This window comes from Amblyomma mixtum, chromosome 7, assembly GCF_055824585.1.
Source record: "Amblyomma mixtum isolate Tamu chromosome 7, ASM5582458v1, whole genome shotgun sequence".
Taxonomy (NCBI): Eukaryota; Metazoa; Arthropoda; class Arachnida; order Ixodida; family Ixodidae; genus Amblyomma; species Amblyomma mixtum.
In genome coordinates this window covers 19,802,106-19,822,283 of record NC_143018.1, presented here as the reverse complement: position 1 = coordinate 19,822,283, position 20,178 = coordinate 19,802,106, and positions in this window count along the sequence as shown.

The following is a 20,178-nucleotide window of genomic DNA, read 5'->3' as shown; positions in this document are numbered from 1 at the left end:
CCAACCTGGAACTCCGGAGCCGTACGCTGCCGCCTGTGTCAACCATGCCAAATGAGACTGCCCCAATACCGGCGGCCAGTTCAACCACCGTCATTTGTTCTGGCGCCATCCGGCAGCGTGATGCTGCCCTCTTCAGTGGCACTGCCGACCAAGATGTTGACGACTGGTTGTCATCGTATGAGCGAGTGAGCAGCTACAACAAATGGGATGACACTATCAAGCTGAGTAACGTCATCTTTTATCTCACGGACGTGGCGAACCTCTGGTTTCGAAATCATGAGGAGGACCTACCCACTTGGCCTGTATTTAAGAAGAGTTTTGCGGAAGTATTCGGCCGCCCTGCGGTGCGCAAGCTCCGTGCCGAACAGCGCTTACGGGACCGCGCTCAACACACCGACGAGACCTTCACAAGTTACATTGAGGACATCGTTGACCTCTGCAAACGTGTCAACGTCGCCATGCCAGAAGCGGACAAGATCCACCACATCCTCAAAGGCATCGCTGACGACGCATTTCAGATGCTCCTCGCGAAAAATCCTACCACCGTCAGTGAGGTTATTAAGCTTTGCCAGAGCTACGACGAGCTCCGCAAGCAGCGCGCTTCCACACGGCGTGCCGGTGTCTGCGACGAGGCCCTCTCTACACTGGCCCTGGGCGGTACTTCTCCTGAGGACTCCCCTCTTCTCAGCCAAATCAAAGCCTTCGTTCGTGAAGAGGTCGCTCGCCAGCTGTCCCTCATATCACATTTTCAAGACCCCGCCCACCAAGTTCCTGACTCGACCCCGTCTTTGGCTCCTACCATTCGTCGTGTCGTGCAAGACCAAGTCGCTGACCAGCTACCGTCAAGCCCTGTGCTCCCGCCTGTGACAGCACTCCTGACGTACGCCCAAGCAGTGGCCAGGCCACGACATACGCCGGCACCCGATTCCTACCAGGCCGCCTAGCTCGCTGGGCTCTGCGATTGCAGGAGTATGACATTCATGTCATTTACCGCTCCGGCCTCAAGCATAATGACGCGGACGCTCTTTCCCGCTCGCCGCTACCTAGTGCTTCATCACCTACTCCTGTGTCTGCTTACGACTTGTCCTCGCTTGCCACTGCCGACATGTCAACCGAGCAGCAGAAAGACCCTTGGATCGCCACTCTTATTAACTTCCTTTCGAGTCCTTCGACTGATAATTCGTCCCGTTCTCTCTTACGTCAAGCCCGTCACTTTTCTATTCGGGACGGTCTCCTCTACCGTCGCAATTACCTGTTCGACGGACGCAAATGGCTCCTAGTGATCCCCCGCCATCTACGCACCGACATTTGCGCCGCTTTTCATGCGGACCCACAGTGTGCCCACGGCGGCGTGTTGAAAACCTACACGCGTCTGCGTCTTCGATTCTACTGGCGTGGCATGTACCGCTTTGTTCGCCACTTTGTGCGATCTTGCCCATCCTGTCAACGGCGTAAATGTCCGCCTCACACCTCGCCTGCTCCACTGCAGCCGTTACCTTGCCCTGCCCGCCCGTTTGACCTCGTTGGCATAGACCTCTACGGCCCCCTCCCTCCCACTCCCGCTGGTCACCGCTGGATTATCGTGGCCGTGGATCATCTCACACGTTATGCTGAAACGTCTCCATTACCATCTGCCTCCGCCCGCGACGTGGCTTCCTTTCTTCTAAAGAACCTGATTCTTCGCCATGGTGCTCCTCAAGAACTGCTCAGCGACCGTGGACGCGTATTCCTGTCTGACGCTCTTGAGGCCCTCCTCAAGGAATGCCGCATTATTCATCGAACCGCTTCGTCTTACCACCCTCAGACCAACGGCCTGACCGAGCGTTTCAACCGAACCCTCAGTGACATGCTGTCCATGTACGTCGACGCCAACCACTCCAACTGGGACCAAGTTCTTCCCTTCGTCACCTACGCATATAACACTGCGACACAAACCACCACTGGATTCGCTCCCTTCTTTCTTCTGTACGGCCGCGAGCCCCCCTGCACGATGGATACTCTTCTTCGCTACCGGCCCGACATTTCCGAGTCCACGCCACTGTCCGACGCTGCCAGGTGCGCCGAAGAATGCCGCCAGCTTGCTCGCTCGTTTACCACGCAGACCCAGTGGCAGCCAAAACATGACCGCGACACTTCCGCGGCCTCTACCTCCTACCCTGCCGACTCCCTTGTGTGGCTCTGGGTGCCTCCCACAGCTCCCGGCCTTTCGCGGAAACTGCTGCATCAGTATCATGGTCCCTACCGGGTTCTCAAGCAAACATCTCCGGTCAATTATCTTGTTGAGCCTGTTGCACCCGCTGCGGACTTGCGTCGCCGTGGCCGCGAAACTGTCCACGTCGACCGACTGAAGCCGTACTACGACCCCTCTGTTCTTCCTTCCCCTTAAGACGCCAGGATGGCTCCTTTTCACCCGGGGGAAACTGTAGTGTGCCAACTGGGACAGGTTCCGCTACCGCCATGCGCCGACACTGCGCTGCGCCTGACGACGACGAAGTTATGCGCCGACACTACGCTGCGCCTGACGACGACGAAGTTCCCCCGCTCTCTTGGTGCTGGCTACGCCCGTCTACGCTGCCAGACCCTGCACAGCGGTTCGGTCTCTTGAGGACGCCTAATAAACGCACCCCTACACATGGTATAAATCTGGTGACCCTCCCAGAAGTCCCCTCCAAGAGTGATTCATAAATCCGGCCCTGGAAGCAGGGTGTGAAGAACGAGGGAAAGAGGAGCCACGTTGTAGGGCTCCGCAATACATTACACCACCTGGTGATCTAAGACGTACACTGACTTCACACAGCCCAAGATCACCTTTGCGTTTCGCCTCCATTGAAACTGGCACTAAATAAGATGAAGACTGCGGCAGACAGAGTGAGCCCTAATATTGCGAGGGGTATCTCCATGCCTTTCCTGTCTTCATAACCTTCTCCTCCTCCTCTGCGTGAAGGGCAGATGGGTTACGTTATCTCCTTTCAAAGGCAAAAAAGCTGACAAAGCGCGGGCAATACCGAGTTACGTATCTCTACGCGCCATCACCACCGTTGAGCGGCGTGATGGGTGTTTCCCAGACCTTGCGCTGCGGGACGCGAACTGCGTCTTCCGCCCTTGATGGGAGAGCATCATCGCACCGCCTCGAAGAAGAAGGCGCCGAAAGAGAGTCGGACACGCGCTTTTCTTGGCCGCCGGGTCAGACCGGTCCGTCCGAAAGCGAACATGACGGCTCGTGCCGCGCTAGGGAGAAGAGCAGCGGGAATGAGAGGGCAACGACGGTGTGAGCTTGGAGGAGGACGTGGGCTACCGCATTTTACCCCTCATAAGTTGCAGCACTCTTCTCGCTTTCGTCAGCAAAATGCAATTGTGATTGGTTATCAAGAAATGAGAGGCGCGGTAACTGTCTCACAAATCTCGGTGGAAACCCGACCCGTGCCGTAAGGGAAGGGATAAAGGTGAGAGTGAAAGAGGAAAGAGAGAAAGAGGTGCCGTTGTGGAGGGTTCCGGAATAATTTCGACCACGTAAGGATCTTTAACGTGCAATGACATCGCAAAGCACACGGCCGTCCTATGCGATTTACCTCCATCGAAACGTGGATGGGATAATGGGGGGGGGGGGGGGGGTCAAAATGGCGGAAAGTGGAGATGGTGCCGTAGTATCGGAACTGATTCCGATAAGTTGAGGGTTATTCGACGTACACTAAAATTGCAAAATACACGGGCGCCTTTTTTTTTTTTTTAATCCCACTGCTTTCGAGACCAGGCGGCCGCGGCCGGGATTTATTCCTGCGTCCTTGTGCTAAACAGCCGGACGCCTAACGCAAAAACTCAGCAGCCTTTATATTATGGAGTGTGCCGACTCTTCCTAGCCGTATGAAACTGTTGACGCTGTTCCATACTAATGTAATGATTATTATTGTTAGCAGTTACTTAATAATAAAATAAAAACAGAAGTAAAAATATATCGCTAGCTGCGGCATCTGCCATCGAACCCTGAAGCACCTTTGCTGCGGCCAGCGGAAGTGAAAGGGTTGAGGACAGCAAGGCGGAAGGAAAGAGGGGAGGAGCTACAACCAAAAAGGACTGGTGAATATAAATGTTCGTGGTATTCACTCCTGCTACTCACGCCTATGGTAATATAAGTATGGCATGATTATATTCGGCATCAGACTGGTTTGACCCGAAATATTTAAAAGCACAACAATGTCTCTCCGCAAGACGGACTATGGCGCGTTAATAGGGTGTAAAAAAAGGTAACATTAAAAAAAAAGAGAAACAGCTGATCCAGGCTTGAAAGCCAAACTGCCAGGCAACGAAGGCGCTTCATCACTTGGTCGAGCTCCGACTGCTCGACTGTGATTTTTGCGGCCAATGTGGGTTATCTAACGAGAGATACGGTACCGCGCCTGCTGCGATATGCGGAAGTCCGGGCGAAGGCGACGCTCCGAGCGCGCGCGCATTACGTGAAGACGCAGACGGCTCGCCCACCGCTATTCATCGCACATTGTCCTTCCCGCCGGCGGTCGAGAATAAGCGACGGGTAGAGGAGGAGGAGGAAAAGGCGAGAGCTCTACATCGCCCTTCCCGACCTTCCCACACAACAACGGAAACCGGTGCGTGCGTCGGACACCACACAAGCACAGTGTCTACCCCCCCCCCCCCCCCCCCCCCCCCCCACTTCCTGCCCGCAACCTCCCAACAGCCTGTCCTGGTGAAAAGGCCCGTAAGTTGATTCCAATAACTCCATATGTTCTTCTATATGGGTTCTGTGTGTTTTCTCTATCACTCATACGAGAAACTTGAAATCTAGGCACTATACGGGCAGAACACACTGAAATGAAGCCATGTCTACGGATTGCATGTCACGTCATGTACGTCATTCGGGTGCCACATAGAGAGCAGATGGAAGTTCAGAAAAAAGTATTGCGTACAGCACGAGGAGTTTTATTTTTATATTTTCTATGTCATACACACTCCGTGTTCCAATATTCCGAACACGTGGCTCATAGAAAAACATTTCATTAAGGCTGTTCAGCTGTATCACGGTACAGCACAGCACTGGACTAGGGGCACTGGCCGTAAACGTTTTTCTCCACCACCATGCACAGCCTAACGCCATTTAAATCAAAATATTATGTCTGGAATCTCCGAAAGCGAAGCCGGCGGCGAATGCGGCACTGTTCGTTATCGCGAGAATTTCGCTTTTGCGAAAATTGGAAAGGTGTTTATCTTTGGCAAAAGCAGCTAAAGAGACATGATGTTAGACAAAGAAATGCACCTGAAAAAGAACGAAAAAGACAGTAAAAAGCCAGGAAGACCAAAAGTGCGCAGGAAATAGAAGCTCTCATCCTATGGACTTCCATATTTTGCGTCAAATATTTTTAAGTGGTTTACCTGCTCCAATTTGTTCTGCGCCAGTTTGAAGCGGCTACAATTCAGCTTTGGTTGGTTCAAAAAGATTTCGTTGGACTGCAGTTTATTCAGCCCGGATTATGATGTGATGATGAGGGGCCGCCGCGGTGGCTCAGTGGCTATGGTGCTTGGCTGCTGCCCCAAAAGACGCGGGTTCGATCCCGGCCGCGGCGGCTGGAATTTCTTTGGAGGAGAAATTCTAGAGGCCCGTGTACTGTGCGATGTCAGTGCACGCTAAAGAACCCCAGGTGGTCGAAATTTCCGGAGCCCTTCACTACGGCGTCTCTCATAGCCTCAGTCGCTTTGGGACGTTAAACCCCATAAACCAAACCAAACCATGTGATGATGACGCTGAAAACAACTACAGAGTCGACACTATAAAATGCCGCCACAACTTCTGTAAACATTCCATGCCCAGTTACAACTCAAGAAGAGCATCCAGTTGAGCGCTACGCACATCATTGCTATGCGCTTCTCTGTTTTGTAGCGAAATCTACACTGGCCACGAACTTGCGATTTCGCTGTGGCGGTGCTCCGAAAAGGCACAGAGGCCGACCTTGAGCCGTTGCCTAGCAACCGTCGCAGCTGGCGGACGCCGCGCGTTCGCCGCGCCATCTGGCATGACGTCACACCGCGCGCCTCGCCGTTGAGCCGCCGCCACCGTTTGGTATGACGTCACACCGCTTGCCTCGTCGCTGCACTCACCTCCGCTCGCTTTGCCAGCTGTGTCGCATGCTTTCGCTACGTATACCCTGGCATAGCCGAGCTAAGCCACTGTTTCGGGGTCTCCACATCAGCCGAGACGACGATGAATGCAGCGCGTAGTGTATGGCGTTATATCCGGAATTGAAGAGGAGGCCGGGGGGGGGGGGGGGGGGGTGCAAAGTGCAATACACGTTCAACCTCCGGGCCTGCCCCGTCGGCCACGATACTGATGCAGGTGCAGAGCTGCCTGTCTTCGAAAAGACGTCTGCCTAATACAGAGGGCATGATGATCGTGCAACAAAGTAACGCCAACAAAATACAGGGGGCCTGCATATACACCAACGATGGATCTAGAGAGAAAGGGAAAGGAAAAAGGCAGAAGTTCAATGAGCAAGCACGTCGCTTATCACGAGGATAGATCACGGAAGAGCGCACGTCTAGAAACGCTCTAAAATGAGGAGATTCGCTGACTGATAAGCGGGCCCAGAGGAGACGGCTAGAGGTACTTCCCGTTCCTCCGCCTTCCGCTTCTTGCAAGCATTTCATATAAGCTGGAAGCCCATATATGGGCAGGATAAAAAGAAAGGATTTTCGCCCAGCTTCTCGCATAGAGTCCACCGCCTATCATCACCACCTGCAGCCGCATTCCTTCACCTGCCACCGCCTGCCACCGATAATCCGAAGAAAAAGAAAAAAACAACAAGCATCCGCACGCCAAGCTGGGAGCCAAACAGCGGATTTCGCGATGCTGAGAACACGACACGATGTACTCGAGAATCTGTGAACCCAGCAAACAGACAGTTTTGGACCGGTATGTCCAACTCGAGCCATTTGCGGAAGCAAGATGCACGGCTGAAAACAAAACAAAATAACAAAAAAAATGGAGGACCCTTAACTTTCGCATTTAAGAGTGAAATGAGACAGCGTGTTACAGATGGTGTTAATGTAAATGAACGCATTTCTCATTTTTTTTAGTTGTCTGATTAATTAATTGATCAGTTCCACCGTATAATTTTTCTTAATTACCTCCATCAAGCATTGGCTTTTCATTATGAGCATTGTGACACCTTTTAACCCTCCTTTTTCCAATTTTGTTCAATTTTTATTTTTTTAATTCATCAATTAATTGGTACGATGTCATTGATTCGTCATCGCCTATCACACATCAATAAATCTTCTTTCACTAGAACCACAAATTACCATGATGCAATTTTTTTTTTTACGCAGCCCCCTATTACTTCCGACACGCGGGGCCATCTGCTACTTCTACGCCGACGGCTTTTCGACCGAACGAACTATATAAGCTGTCGCGTAAAAGAATGCTCGCAGGGCGTGACCGATAGGTAACAGCGCTGTTAATACGTGGCTCTAAACGTCTGTTAACTCGAAGTGAGCACGGATATGGCCTGGTTCCGAGGAGAAATTTCGGAACTGGTTTTGTGGACGAAGTCTGCTCATTATCGCCACTGTGCAGCCTGACCGAACCGGAGCGTTTCTCGCAACATGCGGTGTGTCAGTGAAGGAAGACAACGGGCGTTCTCCGTGCTGACACCGAGAGTGATGGCCATGGGGTGAATTGGAAGCATGGAAACAATGAAGAAAAAATTCGGAGTGCACTTTTTCCGTCTAAAGTGCGTAGAGGCAAAAGCCTTTTCCGCACCACTTTGGCTGCCTCTGTTGCTGATTGCATATTGTTTCTGAGTGAACGACAACGCGTGTGTTGCTAATTCTTTGCGCGTGCGCAGTAGGAAGAAGAGACTGTAGCTCAGTGACGTCATCAGTGGCACTGGTGACGTCACACGTAATTAGTGACTAATCACTAATTGATGACTCATTGTTATTGTGTAACTAATTGCTAATCATTACAAATTATTGACTAAATACTAATTAATGCCTAATGACTATGCAATGGACTTAATGACCAGTACATGAGTATTCACTGCCACGACATACTACACCACCGATAACGCCATCAGTTTGATTGACAGCTATAGTGTGACAGAACGTTGACCGACAGTATGAGCCATTGAAGGCTTTGGCCATAATACGGAACACAGAATTTTTATGGGCGAGAACACATTTTTAGTGCTAACTGGAACACAGCAAATGTGTTCTCAGTCATGTGCTGACGAAGCGACATGTGCGAGATCAGCGACTGAGTGTAAGAGAACCAAGTTGCCCGCCATCGAAACGCTTTGATAACTGGAGGCTCATGCCAAAGAGCCACTTCCGTGCGTGGTAAGAAGAGAAAAAAGAAAATGCATAATCTCTTTGAAATTTGATTGGCTGACTAGTAAATTTTTCTTACCAGCAATTATGGTTTCTTGGGTTTAACCAGCAAGCCAAGCGATAGTTTGTCCTGCGAGTGCAGTGTGGCGCTTACATTGATGTGTTTCGTAGAGCCTTTGGAACCCTACATATTCTGCCATCCCGCGTTTCTTGCCAAACAGCCAGCAAGCTTCCATATATGCGTCAAACCTATCCTATCAATCGTGCAGGAAAAAGAAAACAGCCACGTGCCGACGACAGAGTGGAGAGGCTGTTAAGCACCATGAGCGTAAAGAAAGCAGTGAAGGTAACGACAGGGTAATTATGATCTACGTGTACCATGGGCAGCTATGTACCCTTGGCTCTTGCCTACTGCCCATTGTTCAGCAGCACCAGAGGAAAGGACTCAGAAGCTAGAGGAGCCAAAGCCAAACGTAGTTCACTAGCCCATAATATTGAACCTTTAACACTTTCTCTGCCTACCTTTCAGCAGCTATCCTCCGCCAGCTCCTACTATACACACTTCGTATCTTCGTTTCATTGCTAGCTGCCATAGAGGTAGACTGCATATTCAGAGGAAAGGGGTACGCATTGGGTCGTTTCTGCCGCCAATTCTGAGTGATACGCTTCGGGATGATTTGATAAAAATCTCATGATTACACTGAATGTCACTAACACCGTGAATGTGGTTGGCTATATGAAAGATTACATGCTATTGTACACACCTGGAAATTGGGAACGACGGAACCGTTCGTTGGCCACATATTCGAAAAGCCTTCACCCCTTTCGCGGCAACTAGGGACTGACTCCACGGCAACTTGCGCCTGCATAAGGGCTAGTCACAGCCTAAACAGGGGTACACACGCTCCTAAATACGAGCGCAGAGGGATTTCTCGCAGTCGGTGAACCCTGCTAGGCGTCTCTTAGCCAACGTTACCGCGCTGGCGAGCGCAGGGGGCGCGTTAATGGCAGCGTTAAGAGCGAAAATAAAGCGTGCTGGCGTGTGATGACGTCACTACGCGCGCAGCCGCGCATCGCCGGGCAAGGAAAACGCGACGCTCTCCAAAAAAGAAAACGAGAAAGTGCGACCAAAAAAGAAAACGAGAAAGTGCGACCGAAAGCGGAAACAGAAGATGGGCGAAACGTGCGCGTACCCGAGGCGAACTCTGGCCACAATAGCGGAGTCCGTGACACACATATCTCTTCGCTTTCCGTCCCGTCGCCTCTTTTTTCTCTCCACTTCTCGCTTCTTCTTTCTATTCCCTCTTCTGCCGAAGTGCGCGCCATCACCGAGGGTCAAGAGGCCCGCGGTGCATGAGCGAAGCGTCCATACAGCTGATAGCTCTGGCCGAACAAGAGTCATGCAAGGCAAAAGAAGACAACATTCTATTTCCATGCATTTTTGTTCTCACGCAGAGCGAAACTGAAAGGTGAAGAAAAAAAAAGAACACTGAAGTTGCCGATAAACGGTTCGTGCCATGTGACAATGACTTTCTTCTTCAGAGATGAAAAAAAGGTTTGGTTTATGGAGTTTAATGTCCCAAAGCGACTCAGGCTATGAGGGACGCCGTAGTGAAGGGCTCCGGAAATTTCGACCACCTGGGGTTCTTTAACGTGCACTGACATCGCACGGTACATGGGCCTCTAGAATATCGCCTCCATCGAAATTCGACCGCCTCGGCCGGGATCGTACCCGCGTCTTTCAGGTCAGCAGCCGAGCGCCGTAACCACTGAGCCACCGCGGCTTTTATTTTTCTTCATTGCCGAGCCACCGCGGCAGCCATAGAAAAAAAAATAAAGACGAAATTGAAGTGTAATGATTATACGGCGAAGATGCGAGAGATCAAGTCCTTGGCATAAATGAGCGGTCGCACTACGAGCTGTTGTATATCTGGCGCTATGCGTATAGATTAGTGCGCGCTACATTGGGAAATCGGCATCCACCTGACGTCCAAGTTAAGCAGGTGTGGTTGTTGCATGCGCCCGCCATACAGGGAACTGACGTCTTGAGGTTAAATCGGCGTCGAGAAATGTGCGGCGATGAAGCTGTAATGATTACGCAGCGCTAATCAGTCGCTTATTTGAAGTAGCCGTATTACTGTGGCGTACGGATGTTTTGGGGAAATCAGCTGCACATAATCGCTCATGTTATGTAAACGGTGCTGTCCACTGAGCATCGCAAATTGGTGCCACCATTTTTGTCTCTGATATTCTCACTTTCATGATGTGATTGTAGCAGAAGAGAGGAAAACATTAATATGAGAAGGCTGGAAAAGTGACTGTACTCTATCGATAAGTTTACACTTTACTTGTGGCCGACAAGATGAAGAATCACCCTAGGCTTATGATTGGTTACTTATCATGCTGCTTGCATCTGAAACACTGATATGCCCATTCCTACAATGCGGCTGCGTCTTTTGGAATCCTCGTAAGCTTGATGAAAAGAAATTGTAGTGGGGTAAAAAATAGTGCTGCACATTCTCTTTTTCAGCGATATTGCAGAGATTTTTCGCCTTCGTCTCGTCTGTTTGGTCTAAGGGCCGCACACTTTTCTCACATAGTCATATTGAAAGTTTAATGTTCTTGCACAAGTTAATGAACTCTCCGTGCTTTCGGTCGCAATCATCATTGCAAAGCTATGACAACATAAAAATTTCACCTTTCCGTATTCGGCCGCCGCGGTGGCACAGTGGTTATGGTGCTCGGCTGCTGACCCGAAAGACGCGGGTTCGATCCCGGCCACGGCGGTTGAATTTCTTTGGAGGAGAAATTCCAGAGGCCCGTGTACTGTGCGATGAGAGTGCACGTTAAAGAACCCCAAGTGGTCGAAATTTCCGGAGCCCTCCACTACGGCGTCTCTCATAGCCTTAGTTGCTTTGGGACGTTAAACTTCATAAACCTAAACCAACCTTTCCGCATTCGTACTGACTTGTTCAAACAGTTTTTATCGCGCACTATAGAAATTTTAAACTCCCTTTCTGGACCCGCTCGTACTCTGTCTTTGAAATAATGCTTAAATAACACTTAATTGTGAGGTTTAACATCCGAAGCCACTCATGAGCTAATTGGTCGGAGTCGCGATTGGCCAGCGCATCGGTCGCTGGCCATTCACTGGCCTCACATGCGCAGGCTTCTCACGTGCAGCCAACTCTGCCGTTAAAGTGACATATTATTTAGGTTCCGTAAGTTCTTTAGTTACTCAATACTGCTGCAGGTTTTTCGAAGTAGCTTGCTAGTGTAGCGACTGATACCGACTGAGGGCCGCAATAAGTAGGTAAGAAAAAAAATTACCGACGATTACGTTACTTCCTAATGCGAAATTTGAGCGCAGCAAATAAGCTGTTTCACCTTTTCGATAGATTGAGGCAAAGAAATCGAGCAACGCATGTATGCGCTATCACAGATTTTTTTTTATTTTTCACACGTATTCGCAATTTCGGCTCGGGCGGTGCACATATACAGATCCGCCGCCACCGATCTGGCTCTCTGATTGCCACCGCACAGGGGTTGCATTGGAGGAGGAGCGAAGAAAGGAATTAAGTTCGAGCCGGCGCTTTGACAACCGGAGACTCGCAGGAAGAGGGGGGAGGGGGGCGGCGTGTACACCCAGCGGCAAACGATGGGGGCAGAAGCGCGCGCAGCAAGCGGGCAACACGATAAAGGGAGGAGGGAAGAGATAGCAGCGACTGACTGATGCCGCTGACGCCGATAGCGCTGGGGGGATGAAAGGGGGGCGGAGCTGGTTACGAGGCCGGCGCCGACGACGACGCGAAACCCAGGAACGGACGCCAAAGAGCTGCGCTCTAAAATTATCCTTCCAACAAAAACATGGTTTATGGGGTTTAGTACCCCAAAGCGAATCAGGCTGTGGGGAACGACATAGTGGAGGGCTCCGGATAATTTCGACCGGCTGGGGTTCTTTAACGTGTACTGACGTCGCACAGTACACGGGCCCTTAGCAATTCGCCTCCATCGAAATGCGACCGCCGCGACATCTTTCGTGTCAGCAACCGAGCACCATATATCCACTGAGCGTCTGCAGCGGCCTTCCAACAATATTAGTCCAGCAATTTGCCGAAGAAGATAAATGTGAGAAGTGATTGGAGTGAAGTAGAAGTGAAAAGTTGCACGTTACGACAGTCTCAGACGTAATTCTCCAAAAACGGGCACTCATTGCAATGTGACCATTTTGAATGACCAGATAGACGTTGGGCAGTGACGCGCAGTGAGGAGGTAACGACCCATCCAGAAGGTACCGGCGCGGTGGTCTGTTATGATAAAAGAATGGTTATTTTCTTCGATTCTGTTCTTACGTCCTCATTCAGAGACAGGTGCTTCCAATAGCGGAGGCGTGGCTCCGCTTGATCCAACACCAACGGGCTTGTATAATCAGAATGGAATAGATAGAACTTGTTACACTATACCGGCCCCGATGAAGACGACCGGCTCAGGCTGACACACTTGCCTCACAGGAAAGTGCGTGAGCGCGGCGGGGTGAGGCCACGACTACGACGGACACGCAAACCAGGAATCGAAGTCTGATCACATATTGAGGAGCTAGAGGAAGTTGCTCAGCCGTTCGCGTGAGCCTTTGGGAGTGCACACCGCGATCAATGCGTCACGCGAAGCATGGCGCGCGCCGGGCGATGTGGGTTTCCGTGCATTCGAAAATAATCAGCCGCACTGCAGCACAACACCCGAAGAGCAAACACACGCTCGCAAACACACTAATAGTTAACTAGATGGCGGCGAGAAGGCGGATAGACGCGGGATTGCAAATCCAGCGAGAACAGAGCGGAAATACAAAAGCGAAACCGGGAAACGAGAAAAGAAAGTCCTGGGAATAGAACTGAGACCACTCGAGTGTAGAGTACAATTACTTTGGCAGAAACATTTACCAAGCCTTTGTATGCGGCGCCGTTTCTCACATCACAGTGATGTCCTGTATAAAAAGAAAATGATTTTAGTTTAGCCCAGCTGAGCGTGGTTTAGCGAAATCGTCCCGGCGACGAAGACGGCTCCAGCCGACTCACTCCGTGCATAGCGAGAACTGCAATTGGAATGCCGCGAGCAGAGTTGGCGTTGGGAACATTTTAAAAGGAGCCAAAACTTAAGCTGAAAGTAGCCAAAAGTAGCCATGCCATTCAATCTTAACACCAAATTTGTAGCCAAATAGAATAGAAGCGATATTATGGTTTGGCTTGGTTTGGTTTATGGGTTTTAACGTCCCAAAGCGACTCAGGCTATTAGGGACGCCGTAGTGGAGGGCTCCGGAAATTTCGACCACCTGGGGTTCTTTAACGTGCACTGACATCGCACAGTACACGGGCCTCTAGAATTTCTCCTCCAAAGAAATTCCAGCCGCCACGGCCGGGATCGAACCCGCGTCTTTCGGGTCAGCAGCCGAGCACCGTAACCGCTGAGCCACCGCGGCGGCAAGCGATATTATGAATATGACTGTTATCAAAGAACAACAAATATTAGCATTTTGAATCAACGCAAGACACAAGAAAAGGAGCACAAAAATTTCTCTTTTTCTTGGTATTCGAGGCTCAGGTACGTTGCAAATAGATGAATTCTTTGATGCTCAGTGCGGGTAGAAAGTGTGATCCTGCGAGAGTAAATCTGCCACGTTCTGGCCAACAACCCAGTTGGACATTGGAGCTGTTTTAGGCTTGAAGCCGTAGATCGAACTTGATTCGTCTAATCACCGTTAGGCAGCTGAGCATCATTTTGTTTCGCACTTTTTTTTTTTCAAGTTATCACAGGAGAATGCGCTCAGGGTCAGAGTTGGAAACTCAAAGTGAAAGCACTTTGTCCCTTATTGCGCCAGATGTGGTAAAGTGCATTCGCTGCAATTGCTTTTGTACGATCTGGTCACTGCGTGAAGTAAACTCAAACGTGATGCGGAATCAAGTTCCCGCTTATTGCTTGCAGTTGCCAGATTTCTGAAGTGACTGATGCTAGACTCGTTTGTTAGCAGTGCTCACATGACGCATTGCTTATTATTTGCATCACGGTATGTACCGTGTATGTATGTAAAAACAGGTCCGGGATGAGATCAAGAAGTTTTCAGGGATAAGGTGCCCGCATTCGACGCAGGACAAGGTTTATTGCAGGGATATGTGAGAGGCTTTTGTTCTTCGATGGACTGAGTAAGGCAGATGATGATGTGTGTATATATTTCAACCAGTCACATGATTCCCCCGGAAGATGCGGCCCGTAAGGTGAAGCCTTCACCCGCATACATACCCTCGCACACACACTGAGGATTGAAAGGGAGGAGGCGGGGCAAGGAGATGACGCAATGCTCGCGCAGTACAAGACAGAACTGCGCCCATGCACGCCCTTAATGATGTTTGACCTCTGATCGCGCGCGGTACGTGATGGCGAGCTATTAACCCGCAATCATTCCGTAGCGATCCAGCCACGCGACTCTGATCACCGCTCGTCGTGTGCCCGTGATGTTGCACATCCTCTCCTCTTGATGGCTGCGGCCCAAATAGAGCGATGGGGCGGTCGCCAGAGTGTATGAGAGCGTAGCGCTGCTAACGTGTTGATCATTATGTGCGTTAAGCAATCACTGACGTCATTCTTCATCCATGTTGCTTAGAACTTCAGGCAAATCTTTGTTCTCTTCTTCCTTATAATTCGACGGGAAGAACTGTCTTGCAAAAAAAAAAACACCAAACATTATGATTACGTGATAGTGGAGTGGTGCAACTGACTGAACTTCACAGCATGGCTGAAACGTATGACTTCTCGCGAAATGGACTGGAGCTCCCACTTGTCTCGGTTTTAATACAAAACTGATGTATCTAATCCCTCGTCCGTCTCAATCAGCTGTGAATCCATTTTCTTTCCTTTATCTCGTAACGACGGCTGACACATCTTGCGAGAACGGAACCCTAAGAAATTCGAGAGCCGAAGGACTAAGAGAGAGCTTGACGGAAGTCTGGTTCACTCGGCCTGTAAAGACTTCACGCTTTAAAATGGGGAGTAGCTTCGCCAGTGACTCTATGCTGCCCTCGCCTATGTGCAGGCTTGTCATAAGTTTGGAACCATTACTTATTTATTACCGTTATTATTTATTGTTGATACACTTAAGGCCGAGTGCATTTCATAGGGAAGTGTTTATAAATGACACAAATAGAACAAAAAGAAAAATTCAGCATACAAGCGTCATGTTCCTGGTTATACAATTCACTATAACCAGTATAGCTGGGACATCTAGGGGGCGTATCTATCTAGCTATCGATCTACGTAGATTTCTAGGGGGCTCCTTTAGCATTCGTGGAAGCGCTAACTTTAAGATTAGGAAAGACCAGGCTTGCTCTTAACTTAAAGAGATTTAGAATACAGGGGATGCAAAATGTGCCCCACAACGTAGAGCAGAAGCATAACCCTCTGGCCTCTAAACTTTTGACAGAGGGTGTACAGTCTCTTCTCTCTCTCTCTCTCTCTCTCTCTCCGTATTATCTCTTCACAGGTTCGCCTGCCTAGGTGGCCGTGGTTCATCTATTCCTGTCGGCAACCTGGGAGATTCCAAGTGGACCAGTCCGAACAACTACTGCCGTGGGCTTACACTACTGACGCTCGAACCAGACCGAGCAAACGGAAACAAATGGGTTCAGAACGTTGCGTGCGACGGCTCGCTCGGCTCGAGAATTGCTTCGCATGGTCTACGTGGTCGCGATTTCGAATGCTCAAGTCCGGGTCGACGTAGACGAACGCCACCTACTGACCGAGCCAACAAAAGCGTACGCCGACTTTCTGCAGTAACGACGCTGTCCCATTGCTTACACGCTGTTCCGAGGAGTGGCGCTCCGCGCACAGCTGGAAGCGCGACCCTTCTTGCTGCACGTGCTGATTGACTGCCTGTGCGGCGCCTTGTAGCGCGCGCTTAAGCCGAACGAGTGGCGGAGTTGTGTATGCGTTTTCTTGGAAGCAAAGAGGGGGGGTCTCACTCTGCGGCCTACTCTCTCTCTCTATGCCTAACCACGCGGACGCCCAACTGCAAACGCGCCGGAGACGGGATTTCCATTTCTCACCGTGGCGGCGGCTCGGTCAAGCACTTTGGAAGCATCGCGGCCGCGGTCGTATATAAGGGATGTCGCCATACATCAGGGCGGAGTCGAATTGCCTTGCAGATCCGACTGGCCCCGGACATGCTGAGACACATCGGAAAAACCCGCCCTTTCTCTGGGACGTTTGCGTCTTGTTCAGTAGAGATATAGCATATCGTTACCGTGTTTACGTTACCTTTTACCGGGCTCGGTTACCGTTTACCGGGCTCGGCTGGCGACATCTGCGCATGCGCGCCCATTACCGGGCCGGTAACACTTTACGGAAACTCTTCAGCTTTGCGGAGAGAGTTAGCGTTCGCTTGTAAACAAACATGGCGGCGCCCTGCTCTCCCGCTTCGGAATAAATGCATGTCACCGCTGGATTATTTGATGCGACAGCTCACTCAAATGGTAGCGGTTCGCTTTTATTTCGCATACTCTCACCCATACGTCGAGGTTTAAGTGACAACTAGCCCATGTTGTTGAGATAATTCTGTGATTTTCGAGCACTTAAGCCTAACTATCCGCGTCGCAAATTTTCCTTCCTCCAAGCGCGTAGCCAAGGAAGCAACAACACTATAGCTTTTGTGCGAGCTTTAAGATTTTTCTCTCTATTTTCATAGTTTTCTTCCTGGAAAAACAAAAACATTCTGGTAATGCTTGTCATATTCACCACTAAATTCAGAAAAAAAAAGTTTCTCCAGTACAGAGTTCAAGCGCTTTGACTTACTGTCACTAGATGGCGCCACTATGTTTACATCCAAGTCGTGCATCCAAACATGGAGGAAAAAAAAAGTTTTTTCTTCCTCCATGCATCCAAACATCCAAAGAAGCGACGCTGCGCACGGCAAACAGAAGGTGTTGTAGCTGCGTTTTTACAGCATTCGCAACGCAGTAAGCGCAGCGTACACAAGCTTAGTGCGTTCTGTGTAGTAAACTTGTCTACTGGTCAGGGTACTTTTGAAGCCACTGAGCCGGCCGTTAGCAGAAAAGTAGTGAGCACGTCTTTATATACAGAGAAAAAGATGATTAAAGAGCATGTAGCACCTCACTGCAAAGAAATGCTTTCAATGCATGCGTATTTCTGTTTGTAATTAATGCTGGGGCTTCTACCATCATCATCATTCGTTTTCGCCTTACGGTAACTTGTTACGGGAGAGACCGGAGAGACGATATGCTAAAGCGTCTTCTAGCGTGCGCAGCGCTAACCGGAAACTCCGACTTCCGGTAACACGGTAAACGGTAACGTAAACACGGTAACGATATGCTATAACTCTCTATTGACTGACAGGGAGACTGCGATGACTTACACTTACTTCCATGTGCTTTGGTATACTCAGCTTGCGCCTTTTTACTCGTCTTCAGGACGCAATCAGAACGGCTAGCCGAGGAAGAAAGTGCGGGGCTTATATAGAGGACAGTGCAAAGCGGGATATAAGCTACTTCGATGCACTCGCGGAAATCCTCCAAAGTTGCCTCTTGACCAGTGAAGAACATTCGTTCGACTTGGTTAAAGGAAGGACTTCAGTGTCTTGAGGGTAATAAAAAAATAATAGCAATTAAAAAGGGAAAAATTGAATGTATAAAATAAATTGAAATGAAGTAGAATGAAGATTGATGTCCGTCTCTGTGAAGTGATGTGCAAAGACAACCCCATGCCTCTGAAAGGACCCATTAGTGTATATCGCGTCGTGCCCTTAAAGCGGAGCTCAAGTGTCCCAAAATTTCCCCTATTGGTTCATCCCTTGCGCGACGATGTAATCGGACGTGACACTGTAGGGCACGTGTCTGCACTCTAGGTCCCAGATCGATCTCGCCCGAGATGGCGAACGCATCGGCACGCACGCACGCTGAACGGCAGGCAGGCATGCGTTGCGAAACGAGGCCAGACCGGGCCACACCTCGGCGGCGCAGAGAATGAGACAGAGAGTTCAAGAAGCGGACGCCCCCTGGCCACATGTCTCAGAGGACAGGCAAGGCGGGATAAGTGACGGCCTGCGCGCCGCAGACGACGGAAGAAAAAAGCGAAGGCCAGGAAACGACGGATGGCCAAGGCTCAGCGAAACGAGACACAAGGCCTCCCCTATGTGCACTTGTGTGATGCCGGCGGAATACGGCTGCCCCCTCAAGAAGCGAGAAGGGGTGGATAACGGTGAATTAGAGAAGAAAGAGAAAAAGGGGGCGGCTTTCGACGACTGGGGGAAGCTTCGGAGGTGCCGATGGCCATCGCGTCCACCGAGTGAGATTCGACGCTCCGTCCTCGCAGGTCTTATAGCTGGACCGCTGTGAGGACGCCTCGAGCAACCAGACCAAGAGGCTGGAGAGGCTTCCGGGTTGTCTGCAATACCGGGTCCATTTCAACGTCATGCCCCTGTGCTTTATTAGACGGTCAACGGCTGTCGCAACAGGCGGGACAGAGAAAGGGATTGATTTGAGGGGTTTCCGGAAGAAAATAGGAGGTTGCTATGGGTATACAGCCACGGCAGTATCTCGGATATCGCCGAATAAAGCACGAATGGGTAGCCTTCGTTGAACAAAGCGATTGCGTTGTAAACCGCAGTTAACTTTTCGCCGCGACTACTACTGTCTGGACCAGGGTGCTAGCTATTGGATGCTGTTCACCTCACTGAGATTCCATACCGGAATTAAATGCTTGGACATTGGACTAAGCTGATGGGAGATGTAGGCCCGTCCTTAAAATTAAAACAAAGAAAATTGTTTTGCCCAAAGCGAAGCAAGCATAAGCAAAAGTTTCTAACCGAACTAATATTAAAGTATAAATAAGTAAAATGGAGGAGGGCACTTTGTTACCTAAATTACGGTGAGGCGAAAGCCTTAAGCACGGTGTTGCTGCTTGTGTCACTGATGTGTGGTTAAGACGTTAAGCTTCGCCTCTAAAAGTGGAACGCGACAGCGTCTTGCAACGCTGCCAGGGGGTCCACAGAATGACATCGCCCGTTCGGCTCTACGCGTTGCTCGTCGGTAAATTGGTTTTTGAGAAAAGGAAATGTATCTGTCTCGCATATCTCGGTGGTCACCTGAGCCTCGCCGTAAGGGAAGGGAGGAAGATGGGAGTGAACGAAGACACCGTATTCACTGGACGCGCATTTGTTCATTCCAAACCATCGAGCTAGCATGACGGAGTGGTTAGTGTGCTCGTTTCGCACAACCGGAGACCCTGGTTTGATTCCCTAACTCGACCAATTTCCCACTCGGTCTTATTTATTTATCTGGTCTGACTAGGAAGGTTAATTAGACTAATTGGTTAATTAAGAAACTAACTAATTAACTCAGTTACGCTTACTTGGAGCATTACTATACCATGCCTTTAATGGGTTGCATGGTTACTAGCCAAAGTACAATTGGACCCGTTTGAAATTCGCGCACTGTGACGTCATGACCATTTCGACCAATTGAAAAGCGCGACATTTCTGTCGACAACTCCTGCTTACAACGATGAGGCATTAATGGCCTTAAAAAGAACAGAACGTAGCTGTCACTAGCAGGAAGACTGCAGTAATAATGCCCCGCTGTATGGCGAAGGGTTGACCCATGTAGAGTTTAGCAAAAAAATAACCTGAGTTCTCTGGTCCAAAACCATCATTTCCGGCCTTTTATGTTGTTATGCAGCAATGCTTTCGTTTCAATAGCGTCCCTGTCCGAGAGAACAGAATGTTCCGAGCCGTGCTTTGCTTTCAAAAGCCGTGCTCGATGACCTGGCTGATCGGCACCGGAGGGC